Source organism: Ochotona princeps, chromosome 21 (genome assembly GCF_030435755.1).
Source record: "Ochotona princeps isolate mOchPri1 chromosome 21, mOchPri1.hap1, whole genome shotgun sequence".
NCBI lineage: Eukaryota > Metazoa > Chordata > Mammalia > Lagomorpha > Ochotonidae > Ochotona > Ochotona princeps.
The window spans coordinates 22,870,252-22,883,968 of record NC_080852.1 but is presented as its reverse complement, the minus strand read 5'-3'; the positions used below and the strand labels follow the sequence as shown (position 1 = coordinate 22,883,968).

Sequence of the window (13,717 nt, the reverse complement as noted above, 5' to 3'; positions counted from 1 at the left end):
TATATGTAAACTGTTATTTCTTGTTTTGATAACCCTGTCTTCCTCCTTATCGTTGACTCTTTTATAGAAGCATGTTCAGGAACCTTTGCTATGCATTCCTAAACCAGGACTATTAAGATGAATACAATCTCAGTCTCAAATAGGATCGCAGCACAGTGGGTTACAGTTTAGATTATTGGATCTGTTTTCTGGATAAGGCAAAGGAAATAGGGGCCACATTCATGCAATCCTACAGCTCTTCCCATGGCTCACATGGTGGACTCTGGAAATCTGTACCCAACCACCATCATGATGGTCACATAAGTGAAGACTGGATTTTCCGCCACAGTTCTGTGACAATGTGTCTGTGGCGGTGCAGGCAGCTGAGGAAGGGGGTGGACTCTGTCAGCTTCATCCCCATGGGAAGCTGGGCTGACCCCTATCCCATGGCCCTGTCCAAAAGACAAATGAATGCAGGACCCACCTGATGCACGAATACCCAGCAGAGCCACACGCAGGGCCAGGGCTGAATTCCTGGGTGTGCCAGTGTGGGGATGGGAACCACAAAGCTCCATTCAGAAGCAAGCTATTATTAGCATTTGTTTAGGAAAAGAAATAATTCATTAATATTAAGTGATCTCAGAGTGTGTGTTTATTTGGGGTCTTCTCCATTTTCCTACTTATTTGAACATTGGAAGTCTTTTATGTCCAAATAAGGAAAAATTAGGAAAAAATTGGGGAAAAAAAGCAAGGTAGAAATAAAACTTGGATGTAATTATTACAAAGGTTTACTTTTTAAAAAACTTTTATACTGTCAGTTGTGAAAAAGCCATCAGGAAGACATGGTCAGTATGTAGTACAACTTACACTTACATGTTTTGACCCATTAGCTTATGTAGAAGCTTGCCTGAAGCGGTGGATGACTTATAATTTTATGTAGGTAGACAAGAAAAGTTGAAATACCAGGGATCAGGCAGGGAGGGGCTGCAAAAGTTATCAAACTTCCTAATGACAGAAGTTATTATGGACTTTTGGGTCAAACCATACTTAACAATCTAAAAAAAATTGATCAGGTTTAAAATTGAAAGATGCTACTTATGTGCCTTATGTGTGTGTGTATTCACCTGTGTAAACAGATTTAGAGAGTAGTATTGACAATAAATGCATTGACATGCTGCAAAAGTGCCTTTTCTGGTGGTAGAACAGGTACTTATTTTCTTCTCAATATGTTTTTTGTAATTTTAAAATCCTATAAAATGACCTGATTTTATTTCTTATGTAATTATATTTATCAATAATGAACCATGGTCCCCATCAATATGTGAAGAGGAGAAGACTCACAAGGATTAACCTCACAGTAGTTTCCTGGACCCAACTTGCCCTCAGCATAATCCAACAAAAGTGTGGAAAACCCAAAGTGAGGTATGCAGATACCTGCCCAGTCACACTGATCCTTGGAAAGAACGATGATAATCAGAAGAAGGATGCTGTGTAAGTGGGGGATGGTTTTACATGGGACAAGTCTGAAGTCCCTTCATCATTAATCTCTATGGCCTACTAGAAATAAAGTTCGTTTTGAACTTCCGTCAAAGGCCCAGTCTAGTCTAGATGCTTAGTGTAATAGTGATCCAAACTTTGGAAATCCATGGCAGTGGGCGGTGTGAGCTTTAGTTGTGGGACTCCTCAACTCTACCTGCCCCTCAGTTGGCATCCGTTGCCCGTCCTGCTCACTACCCCAGTTAGAAGGAAGGGCTATTTGGCCTTAACAGTTGGGAAAACTCAGGTAAGGAAAGGTGGTGTTTGCTAAGTTAATTCTCTCGAGAGTGTTGAACCAAATGGTGCAGCAGTCTCTTGTGATGGGCTAACCATGGTGAGACTAAGGCATTCCACCTTGGCAATCAGTGGAGGCAGGAAATCCAGGTGGTTACAAAGATCAAAATCAGAGTGAGCTGGAGGTGGTGCAGAGGTGCTACCCTGCCGCATCACCTTGGGCCCAGAACCACCATCACCTGAAGCATTGATCCTATTCATGATGGACTCAGAATACCTTCTTTGCAGGATGTTGCTGAGAAGCAGAAAAGCAATGCTTGCTTAGGGCCTGTCCACACCGTGTGCTCACTTAGTAGTGTTGGCCATGGCAGAAATAGTAATAGTACTGATTACTGTATAAGGCTAGTAGTATTGTGCCTTGCTTAGTACAGACAAATCTAATAAAATGAAAGCAGAAACAGGTTTGAAGCTGACATCATCTGGTGTTTTTTTCAAAAAGAAAAAAAGATGAAAAAGAACTGAATGTTTATAAAGTTCAAAACCAAAAAATGGTTTCAAAATCCCTAATATTTCAATGTTTTCTTGTCCCAGACCTAGTGTTTACTGAGTTAGGAATTCAAAGCCTGCTCATTTATTTAACGTATGTGATTGTTTGCCATTTAAATCAAGCACCATTATAAAATATGACTCTTTTCATGTGCTGAAGCAATAGAAACTATTCATGCTATTGTTAAGATGAAATTGCATTTTCTATTGAAAGCTAAAGAAGCATCTAAAAAAATAGAATTTGATAAATGTTCTCATCCCAGTTGTCCTTACATCCCTTAAGAAATACACTCATCCTTTTCTAAATAGAGGGAAATAGAGGATCGAGAAAACTTAGTTTAGAAGCCCATTGGATTTTGGAATGGTGGCGTAGTGTCCCCACTGTAAGCCTGGGACTGTCCTGGGAGGAACATCACAGAATGTCCAGGGCTCTGATTTCTTGCCCCAAGATGTGATGTTGTCTATGATTTTTATTGGCTCAAAGACAGTCAGAAACTCAAAGAGTTGGCGTGTCCGTTTGGCCGTTCCTTCCTTATTTCTTAATGTCCTAGATGTATCTCTTGGGGAAAAAAAAACACACACACAAACAAAACATTAAGTGGAGATTGAGCATGTATTCTCTACTCAGAGCAACTTCAAGGAATGTTTTAATAAGCTAAAGTGACCTGCAAATGTATTTTCCTCCCAATTACAGAGAAAGTGACCACACACACCCCACCACCACCACCAAAAAAAAAAAAAAAAAAGTCACTCAAACATCAGGCCAAATCAAAGCAGTATAATTCAGTGATAAGGTACAAAACCAATTCTGTGCCATAATGCCAGTGTTGAGTAAAGTCGGCTTCAAATCAAATCCTTGTCAGTGATGTTAATGTCACTTTAGTCCTCTGAGGAGGGGATTTCCTGTGTGAAAGATATGGCAAGTAAGTGCTGTATGTTAAGCAGTGGAAAACACACAGACACTATACGCTCCAAGCCACAGCCTTCCTGCCAGTCTTTTTTTCTGTGCTTTTTTAGGCTTAATTCTTGGATGTGAAATGAATATTTTTTAATACAATGTGTCAACCTTTTTTTTTTTTTTTTTTTTTTTTTTGCTGGAAACACAGGTTTACAGAGAGAAAGGCAGAGAGAAAGATCTCCCGTTCACTAGTTCACTCCACATGTGATCACACCGGCTGGAGTTCAGCCAGTCCAAAGCCAGGACCAGGAGCTTTATTCAGGTCTCCCTTGCAGGTGCAGAGTCCTAAGGATTGGGGCCATGCTCTGCTGATCCTTCCTAGGCCACACACAGGGATCTGGATTGGAATTGGACCAGCTAGGACTCAATCCGGTGCCCATATGGGATGTCAGCATTTGAAGGGGGAGGATTAGCCAATAGAGCTATCACAGTACCCGCCACCTGTTTTGTTTCTACACATCAAAGTTGGGAGGGGGAAATCAATGATTTTACTTTAATTTCTTACTAAACCTAGTTGTCCATTTGTGGATCTGGTCACAGATTTGCTGCTGGATCCTGTCTCACTTCTGTTGTTCACTGATCAGTCATCCCCCAAACCTAAACGCAGCCCAGTTAGTTCCCTGAGAACTGAATCAATGGCTCCGGGTGAGCTGACATCTCATGTTAGAGGATTCAACTGAAATGACCCTCGGTGGTAAACTGGAGCAGTTGTGCAATTGTGTGCAGCAATGCTACTATGAAGTTAAGAAAACAGAAAGCTCGATGTTTATCCTTTCCAATTAGCTGGAAGGAGTTTGGAAAACCCAACCTAAGTTTCCTGAGGTAGAAAAATGTCAGGCAAGGACTAATGCCATGGTATGGATTTTCTTTTTCCAGAAATGACTCATGGAATTGAACCACTTGCTGAATCATGAGCTCTGTGTGCTTGGATTGGACCCATCCATATTTGCCCAGGCCTGGAACATATTAGATGATTTGCAGGCTTAGTACTTCTGAATTATCTTTCCTCTTCTTCCTTGGCTCCCTCGTGCCAGAATAACTTCCTTCCCAATGTGCTTTGATCCCAGGCTCCTTTCTCGTATCTCATTAACTGCCTCTCTCCCTGCAACTGTCTCCTAAAGCAAGTTGTTTCAGGAGAAGTTGTATGGGAGAAGGAAGAAATGCCTATTTTTCTCTACATAATTCAGATGGAGAGAGCCGTGAAGCCCAAGCCAACGCGGAAGAAGCCTTTGAGCTTCTCTCCCGTAGTCCAGGAAGAGAGATGAACTGCACTTGCTGGGCTTGCCAGGCACCACACGTGCTGTTTATGTTCACATTATTAGGAATACCATGAGATGGTTCCATTCTGAGGATGGTTTGCTTGGTTGCCGTTTTCACTACCTTTGCCCTTGTACGCCAAAGCAGGAGGCTGAGAGCAGTGGGATTGGTACCCAGTCTCTGGCATCAAATAGGTCAAGGCTCAGACCACCAGCCTGCTGCCTTCTACAACCTGCAGGCCCATCCTCTACCCTTTTGTGTTTAACTGCTCCATCCTTAAGATGGGCATAGACACTGCCAGTATCTGGGTTAGGCTTACAAAGATGTAAATGCTTTGAAGCACTGTTTAAAGCTGTATTTGTTAGTGGATGAGCATCCATGGATGGGTGGGTGGATGGATGGATGGAATGATGGATGCATAAAGATGATTACACACATTTGATATCCTGCTCAGGGGGTCCATTCAGGTCTGTTTCTTGTGAGTTTGCTGTGCATTGTGCTGCTTTCCAAGGAAGTCACCTAGAGGGTTAAGAAAAGCCCCTTTCCTTTCCTGCCATTGGCTGGAGATCCCCAACCTTTTGTCTCCAGCTGCAGCGGCAGTAGCATGTGAGCCCCACCTTCTCACACCTCCCTGTGTAAGTCTGCCCACGTTCTTGTGGGCACACTCTGCATAGATCCTAAGTGAAGGAGCCCAGAACCTTACCTGTACTCTCGTACTTCTGTGTCACACCCTGCCTTTCTGGGCCTCATTTACACAATCAGTAAACAGGATGATGCTACAAAAACTCCACTCCAGGATCCTTTCCTGAGCACTTCCTGTGTCCTAGGCTCTGTGCTCTGTTGTGGATGGAAGGAAAAATCACTCCAGCATCTGCCCTTCCAGTCCTTAGGCTCCGCACAGCTCCCACTGCTTCTCCCAACCACAGTGTTCTGCGACTCTGCCGTATTAACAGTTTGCACACATTTGGTCTAGATAGTATCTTTGGTTGTAGAGTAAATATGATTATCTTTGTAGTGAAGTTCGAGAACATCTGGTTCCCATTTCCACTTAGTCAGGGAAGGTTTTATGGAGGAAGCAGCATTTCAGGGGGTCTTTAAACAAGGGGAAGGTTTTGTCCCAGGGCCCCGGAGCTCCAACAATTGGCTGTGTTTTCAGGCTTCTATTTGGGAGATGTCTAAACCACCGTTGTGAAAATAGGAACATTTGGCCACAAAGGGGGTTGGGGCAGGCAGCTGTGTGCCAAAGCTCATCATGAACATTGGCCAATGTCCAAAGTCTTGTGATAATTCTCATTATTCCTGAACATTCTTGAAATAAGCGGGTTGCACCCTAGTCAACAAAGCTGTTTCCAAGACAACTTTCAGATATGGTAACCAGTAATGTCTTGACCCTCGCTGGCTTTGTATATGTGTCCCTGGTCAAGGACACACTCTGTAGTTGTTCACTCATAAACCGTATTCCCTGCTTTATGCAGCCCCAAGAAAAGGAACAATATAAAAATCATCCCAGTTTTCGTTCACAGAAAACTGTCGTTAGGTTCTCATAAATATGTTTCAGCATTACGTGGTGTTGTCATCCACACAGTCGTCTTCAGGCTGTTAGAAAAAGTGCAAAGATGCTGTTCCAGATCAGAGAGGGAAATCTGTTTTATTTTCATATTTAAATAACTTAAACAGAGAAGCTTATAAAGAATTCATAATCTCCAAATCTTGGATGTACTTTAATAAGTGCCTTGGTCTAAAGAGAATACATTTCTGTATTATTCTCATAGCTTGAGTGACCACACTTGTCCCGAGATGATCAGTTACAAACCAAGAGGCAATGTGCCTGTAAAGGTTGGCACTTTCCCCCCTGTCTCCCACTATGACTTGGTTAGAGTCTTAGGTTACTCAGGATTTAGACATCCTGCAAACATGTTGAAAAACGTGAGTGCAGAATGCAAATCTAAGCAATGGTTAGCGTTCTTAATTTGCCCAGATTTTTAAAATAGTTTATTAGGAGCAGGGGCATGAAAGACAATTCGTATTTCCTACATGAGAAGAACAGGATTTGCAATGAAAAATACTGCCTTTGTTCCCTAAATGTTTCTCTACACAGCCCAAACACCTGATAATTTAAGTATCATCTTTTACTCAGAATATTTAAGCTTTATTTTGATAACATTTCAGTGTCAGAGTGCAACCATTGTTTGCGGAAAGAACTATTTAGATCTTCTTGCAAAAGGATTTTTTAATGGAATTTTATGAGGAGGATGATTTTAATTAACTTTTATTTTGTAGGCATTTTTCATTGCAAGCTGAAGCTATTAAGTGGTTTGATTTGTTAAATGTTCTCTGGGGTTGAGATTTTATCAGGACTTTTTGTTATTAAGAATCTAGTTCATAGAGAAAGAAGACGCAAAGGACTGTCTATGTACCAACCACCGAGATCTAACAGTATAAATATTGTATCATAAATGCTCGAGTGTGTGTGTCAGGGGAGGTCGATGAGGTTTTTGTGTGAGGCAAACACTGCCTGTTATAGCGATGGAGTTGAGTTGGGCTGATTCTGCAAGCTGGCGTCTCTCTATGGGTGGCCCTCCCATCGTCCTCTTGGTCACAGGTCCCAGGACCTGTTCCCTCTGCTTTCCATCCCTGGTACAGACTTGCTTGTTTCTGCTCCCAGCATCCAGACACTGCACTGTGATTCCTTGGAAGATACCATGCATTCTGCCAGCACCTTCACAAAGAGTCCTGTCTTTAAACTGTCCTGAAATCACTTATCTTGGGGGTGGTCTTTTTTTTCTGCTTTTCCTGGGATGTGCTACCTAGAAGTTTGCATTCTTACCTGTTTTTGTGGATTCTGATTTTACAGTCGTCACCACAGATGGTATTCAGCATTGATTTGTGTCTAAGCCTTTATGTCACTAGTTTCATATGCAGTGTGTCCTTCTGTACTTGGCCTCCCCTTCCGTAGAGTGCTTGAGATGGATCCTCATTGTGCACAGAGTCAGTCACTGAAGCTCTGAGAGTCGCACACACAGACTTCAAGTTCTGTATGTAAAACTGAAATTCTCAGATTCTGCAGAATTACTCTTGATATTCATTAAAGTATGCATGTCACAGACAAGGTGCCTCACCACATTCATGGAAAGTATGTCCTTCCATTTTAATTCTTTCTGCAAACTTCATGAGACGACCCTGAACATGCTTATGGATCACTTAGTTCTGTCAGTGCTGGTTCTATCCCTGAAACACAGAAGTTGTCCTTCCTTTCGGAACGACTTCCTACATGACAGGAGAGATGATGGAGTTTTAAAATATGCCTGTGGAACATACACCTCTTAATTCAAACTGGCCACTGTGAAAGCAGCCAGCAGTTCCTACAACCGTCACTCAGGAACACAGGAAATGTAGAGGCTCGAAGAGTGAGTCTGACAGAGTTGGGTGCTGAGAACAGGAGTCAGGTGCATCGTGTCTCTGCCTGGCTCCCCTTTGCAAGCATGAGCTGCAAGAGGAATCGCTTGCCACATGGTGCGGGCCATCCACCCGTGTCCTGTGTCCATACAAGAAAACATCCTCTCTGTGCAATCCAGTGCTTTCTGGCTGGACTCTTCCCCGCTGCCCCGTCCCTGTCTTTAACGAAGGGTAAGGAGTGTTGAAAGAGGTAGATGCAAAAGGTTTCTATGACATGGGACTGGAAGTGGGGGATGGCCCAGAGACCTGTACTCACCCTGTGGAGGGTCCCTAAATGCCCCCCGATTCTGCACGCATCCCCTTTCCAGCTCTCCACCTCGCTTTCATTCTTCCAGCTGCCCTTACAGACATAGCTGCCTGGGGATGTTATTCGAAGGCCTCTCTGCCATCCCGCTTCCCTCCAGCTGTGAGCTAGCAAGGAGAGGACCACCCTGGGCTTCGCTACCCTCCTGTGTGCTGCCCAGAGAGTGGCCCTCAGGAATTCCCAGCTTATTGGTAACCTTAAGCTTACCGACAGAGGAGAGGATGTAATTGAGAATGCAGATGTGAAAGGATCTGGCCTTGCCAGGTGCTCCCCCGTTCACTCCCCAGTCACAGGCTCAGAGCCTTCACACGTCAGAGAAGCAGTAGGTCCCCTTTCAAAACGTCTCACCTTGCACCTAAAAAGCTACACAGCCATGCTTTTCTATGTCTTACTCCTATTCCTTTCCTGCCAAGGCACAGGTCACTGAAAGAGCCAATCACTGATACAGCCCATGTTTGTGTCAGCTGTGTAGATAACCAAGTGAAGTTGACTATCATCTAGACACATTTTTACTGATGAACCCTGGAATACTTATTTTTTTTGTCTGCCCAGGATCTTGTACCTGCAATTCACCATGCCTGCCACTAGATGGTAGCAGGGTCTTCTTGTGGAGCAAAAGTTGAGCTTCACTGCCAAGAGTCAAAAGCGTAGGAGAAATACAGCTGTGTACACACATATTTTGCACCCATATGTCAAATATTTATAAGTCATAGTATTATCATGGCACAATAAAATATTAGCATAGTCAACGTGTTTATCAATTTTAACAAAAGAAGAGCACAGAAACCCAAGAGGAGCAAAATAGAAGAAGTATTTGAGATAAGTTAGGGAGTTGGTCTGTCTTTGTCCCTGGCTCAGAGCCAGGCCTGTTCCCGAGCTGACTTTGCCATTTGTGCACAGCCTTGCCTTTGAGCCCGTGCCTCAGGCTTCACATACTTGGCAGGAGGCACTGTTGAAAACCACCTGGCATCTCTTGAGTAGGCTGCCAAGCACGCTGCCCTTAACTTGCTTGAATGTGTTCCTGGGGCCAGGGCCAGCTTGCCTCTTTTTTTTCTAGCCTTGGCACTTGCCCTCAGGGCTTCCAGCTGCAAGAGAAATGGAGCATCCTGCCACCAGCCCCGGTGAACTCCCGTGACTGCAGACACACAGTTGGAAAACAAACTGGATGTGCTTCCAAAGTGAAGGTTCCGGGGGCAGCAGTGCAGCCTCACTCCAGTCCCAGCCGCTTTCCCTGGGGAGTTCTTGCTGTTCCGTCCGGGTACAGCCAAGAGCAGCCTCTGATTCTACAACTGCTCACTCAGGATCTTTCTGGAAAGCAGCCAAATCTCTAATCATTATGCAGGATTTACATAAAACCCTCATGGCAATGGTTTCTGATAGCACCATTTTTCTTTAAAAAAAAAAAAAAGATTGTCCCCAAATGCTATTACCATTCATTATTTGGGTGCTTTGTGGGGGAACACCTGAATTGCTCCCCTAGTAGGAAAATACACACCAACACTTCTCTTGGAAAGGTTAGGACCCCTTTCCCTTTGGGCTTTGTGGCCTCAGAAACCGCTCCTCTGTACAGGTGTCCATGGCTCTCACTGCCACCACCTTAATGTCCCTAGAGCTATGCAGGGTCAGGGGCACCGAGGCAGGCTTCTGCACCAGGGTCCTGCTGTTTCTAAGATTCATGGATGTGAACCAGGATCATCGTAACAAAAAGAGAAAATACATTGACTCAGGTGACACAGGGAATACAGCATGGGTGTGGTGGACCCCAGGGATGAAGGAACACACACACACCCCTCTTTGTAGGTTGGCTGTATGTTTTTAGTTCAAGTCGCCTCTCTGGTGAACAGACATGGTTGTCAGGTTTACATTCTTAAAACCAACATACACAGAAGAGAGTCTTTGCCATCAGCTCCAGGTAGGGAAAAGAAAAATTAGAATAGCCTAGCTGGAAGCTTGGTTCTAGTGATTGAGCCACTCAGTGAGTTCTGGGCAGTGGGCAGGCAGGTGTGTGTGTGAGAGAGAGAGAGAGGAGAGAAAGGCAGGCAGGCTGGCTGGCTCTGTTGGGCTCAGCCTGGGTTGCATGTGGGGCCACACACTTAGCAAGGGAGAGGCAGAGCTTCAGGAATTTAAAAAGAAGCCTACCCCTGCAGTGTCCCGTTTATAAATCTTGTTAAGCATAAAGCCAACAAAATGGAACGTCTGCGGTTGTTCAACAGGCGTCGAGGAAGTCCTGTGGGTCTCCTGTGAAACCCGGACAAGTAGCACGAAACACCAGAAATCATAGTCGCCACGAAGCTACACCTGATGGCAGCACTCGCCCTGCTCAGGAAGTGAGAGCTGAGTTCCTCTGTCCCCTCTTTGTTCTCTTTCCTGTCCCCATCAGTGGACTTAGGGTCCCTTGGGGATAAGACCCAGCTCTTGTTCCTGGTTGTCTGCCCAGCACATGGCACCTGTCACCTGGCATGATGCCCAAGCAGTGTTTATCAGGGGGATCCAGGAACAGTAAAGACGGGGCTGGCAGCAGGACAGAGCGCAAACCTGCTGCTGCGTGGCTGTCTGTGGCCATGCCCTCGGGCTTGCTGCATTGCCGACGGGTGCCATTGGGTGGGAAACGGATGAAGTGCTAGGAGTCAGAGCTGGTCAGGCTGCCTGGACCTTGCACATGAGTCAGAATACATATTCATAGGAGCCTGCATGCCTGATTAACTAGGGATGCGGACAGGAAGCAGTCAGTCTGTTGAGCAAGTTTGTGTTTTACAAACCAGATGTTCAGTATTATTATTCATCATTTCCTTTGATACCAGAACAGCCCCCATTATGTAGCATAGGAAATGAGGGATATGGAATAATATACACGTCTTATACAACAGAGCGCCACAACCCAGTGTGTCGGAGGCCTGTTCAAAGCCCCGGCGAGGGTAATTGAATGGCAGTTCAATTTAAGATTCCCAGTTGGGCTGGAGTTAATGGGATTTTGCCCAGATGGACCACAGTGACCCCCCCCCCCTTCTCCTGCTCATGCCTTTCGGAGAACGCATGTTGATTCTACGTCTACATTTTTCTTGGAAGCCGTATGCGTGAATCAAAAGCATAGCTCTCACTTCAGCAGCAGCTACAGGTTGTGGGGGGCCACACCAAAGCGGAGACCCCCTCGTGTGTGGGAGGGCAGGGTTTCTTGCTGTGGCCAACTGCATACCTTCTGCTTGGTGGTCTGGGACACAGACCGTTGCCCCCGACCGCTGTTTCCTATGGCAGGCGTACAGAATGACTTTCTGTCCTGAAGTGCCTACAGCGCACATGAACTTTCAAACGGGTGTTCTTTCATCATGCAAGGTTTCAGAGTCCAGACCTGTGGGAGACTGGGAGTGAGGGAGTCGTTAGATGCATGGAGGGTCTTAATGTTGTGCATGTGATATTTCTGGGTTTCTGCCAGTCCCTGCGGCCATACTGGTAACCTGCCCTCTATGGGGAAGTCTACAGGTTTGGGTGAGCACCAAGCCAGTTCAAACGTGGGCCAACACTACCCCTAGGAGAGGAATCTATGAAATCATAACCCCCGTGTGAGTTATGGCCAGACTGAACTCGCTGCATTTCCTCTGTTTACCTGGGGCTGGTTACAAATGAGTGATTTCAGTACAAATGCTATGTTATGATTTTTTTTAAGTAATGATGCAGTAATTACATTTGGAATTAGCCCCTGAGTAAAGTTGATACTATATTCTGGCTTAATATTTGAAAGTTAGCTTCCCAGCATTTTGTATTTGTGCCAGGATAATTACTAGTGATTTATAACTGATTTTTACTGGTTGCAGGAAAAAAAGCTTCATTTCTCATTATTGTCAATGGTGTGTTTTGATTTCATCCATGATACAGGTTGGCATTGCTTGAAATTCTGATTTAAGCCACACAGTGGAAGCTGTCCAGGATTAGGGATCTGCTCCGATTAGTTTTCTTTGCAGCATTAAGGATGCATTGAGGAACTAGAATACGCAGAGATGTCTAGGAGAGCTGTTTACGAAGGGTTGGTTTTGACCTTGAAAATAACTTTGCCTGCCTCTGGCGGTCGCCATGATAAACTTAAAGTATTTTTCACCAGACAGTGCAACCATGTTTCTCTAAACTGTTATATGTTGTAAATGTGGCTCTGAGCAACAGTAAGTTGCTGTAATCATCACTCTCTCAGTTGGTATTCTTTGGTTATTAATGTTAATAAAATGAGTTTGTCCGTTTACTCTAACACCCAAACTAAGCTGTACCATATACTAAATTATGCAATCACTATGTGTGTTAGTCAGGGTTCCTCAGAGACAATTGGAAACTCCACAAAAGTTGATATTGAAGTCTTGAGTTTGAAGGCAGAGTTCGTTCTGCCTTTGGTTGGGGGATGCTGTCCTTCAGTTTCCAGTTGAGTGGCTGAGACTCATCTACATTATAGAAGGTGATCTGATTTACACGAAGTCTACTGAATTCATATCTTAATCATACCAAGCAATATTCAGACCGACAGTTGAGCAAATGGGGACACTGGACTCATAAAGTTAACCAGTGACACCATGAGTTCCTGGTCCTTGAGGGACTTAATGAGCTCTGCCTCATCCCAGGTGCCATGAAGGAATCTAGTTCCATCTTGATATAGAAGGAAAACTAGCAAAAGCAGCACCTCCCTTCCCCAGTCTGTACTGGGAGCTTTCCCCAACACTTGTCAGCTTTACCTATCATGGTTACTGATGGGCGCGAAGGGGAAAGGATTGTCCTATAACAAAAAAAACTTCTTAATTTTAAAATGCGTGCTAGTTATTCAAAGAAGAAGGTCTGGCATAGGTCCCAGGATTACACGTTTCCCATAAACACTCATGTGCTTGTAGATGCTGATGTACCATGTACCACATTGCAAGGAACAATGTACTACAGCGCCAAGAACCAGTTGGAAGAATAAAGTGATGGACAGACTTAGTTTCATGATTTTGACTTGAGAACCCACCGTTCTGTGTGGTTTTAAACATTTGAGTTTTAGAACCTGCTTTTTATTATGCTTCTTTGTAAGAAGACGGAGTGAACAACCCTGGCTATTCTGTGGCTCTAATGCTCATGGAAAACATCCAAACATCCGAGAACTCTAACTTGAAGGTGATGGAATCTGGCTCACCAGTTGCCTCCCTTGGGTCTCAAACAGGCCGTGAATACCTCTCCCATGAGATTTTTCCAGGCCAATTTAAATGCCCCTCAGCCATGGCACTAGCTTTGATCTTACTGTGGACTCTGTTATCTGTAACTGTATGATATTGGAGTCAGGGAGAGGACATTAGCATGCTGTGGGCAGCACCTACGAGCCAGATGCCCTGCTGGGCAGTGTCATTGTATCTTTAGGCAGCAACGCTGGGAAATAGTTGGTGTTCGAAAGAGGACATGGCATTGCCACTAATGATATAAAGAAGGATTCACAACCCAGA

General features: G+C 44.5%; 1 protein-coding gene across 1 annotated transcript in view; it reads left to right on the top strand.

The window, feature by feature from the left end:
- CACNA2D3 (calcium voltage-gated channel auxiliary subunit alpha2delta 3) overlaps nucleotides 1-13,717 on the top strand; it is a 714,521-nt gene that overhangs the window by 513,919 nt on the left and 186,885 nt on the right. The gene's annotated exons all lie outside the window — the stretch shown is intronic.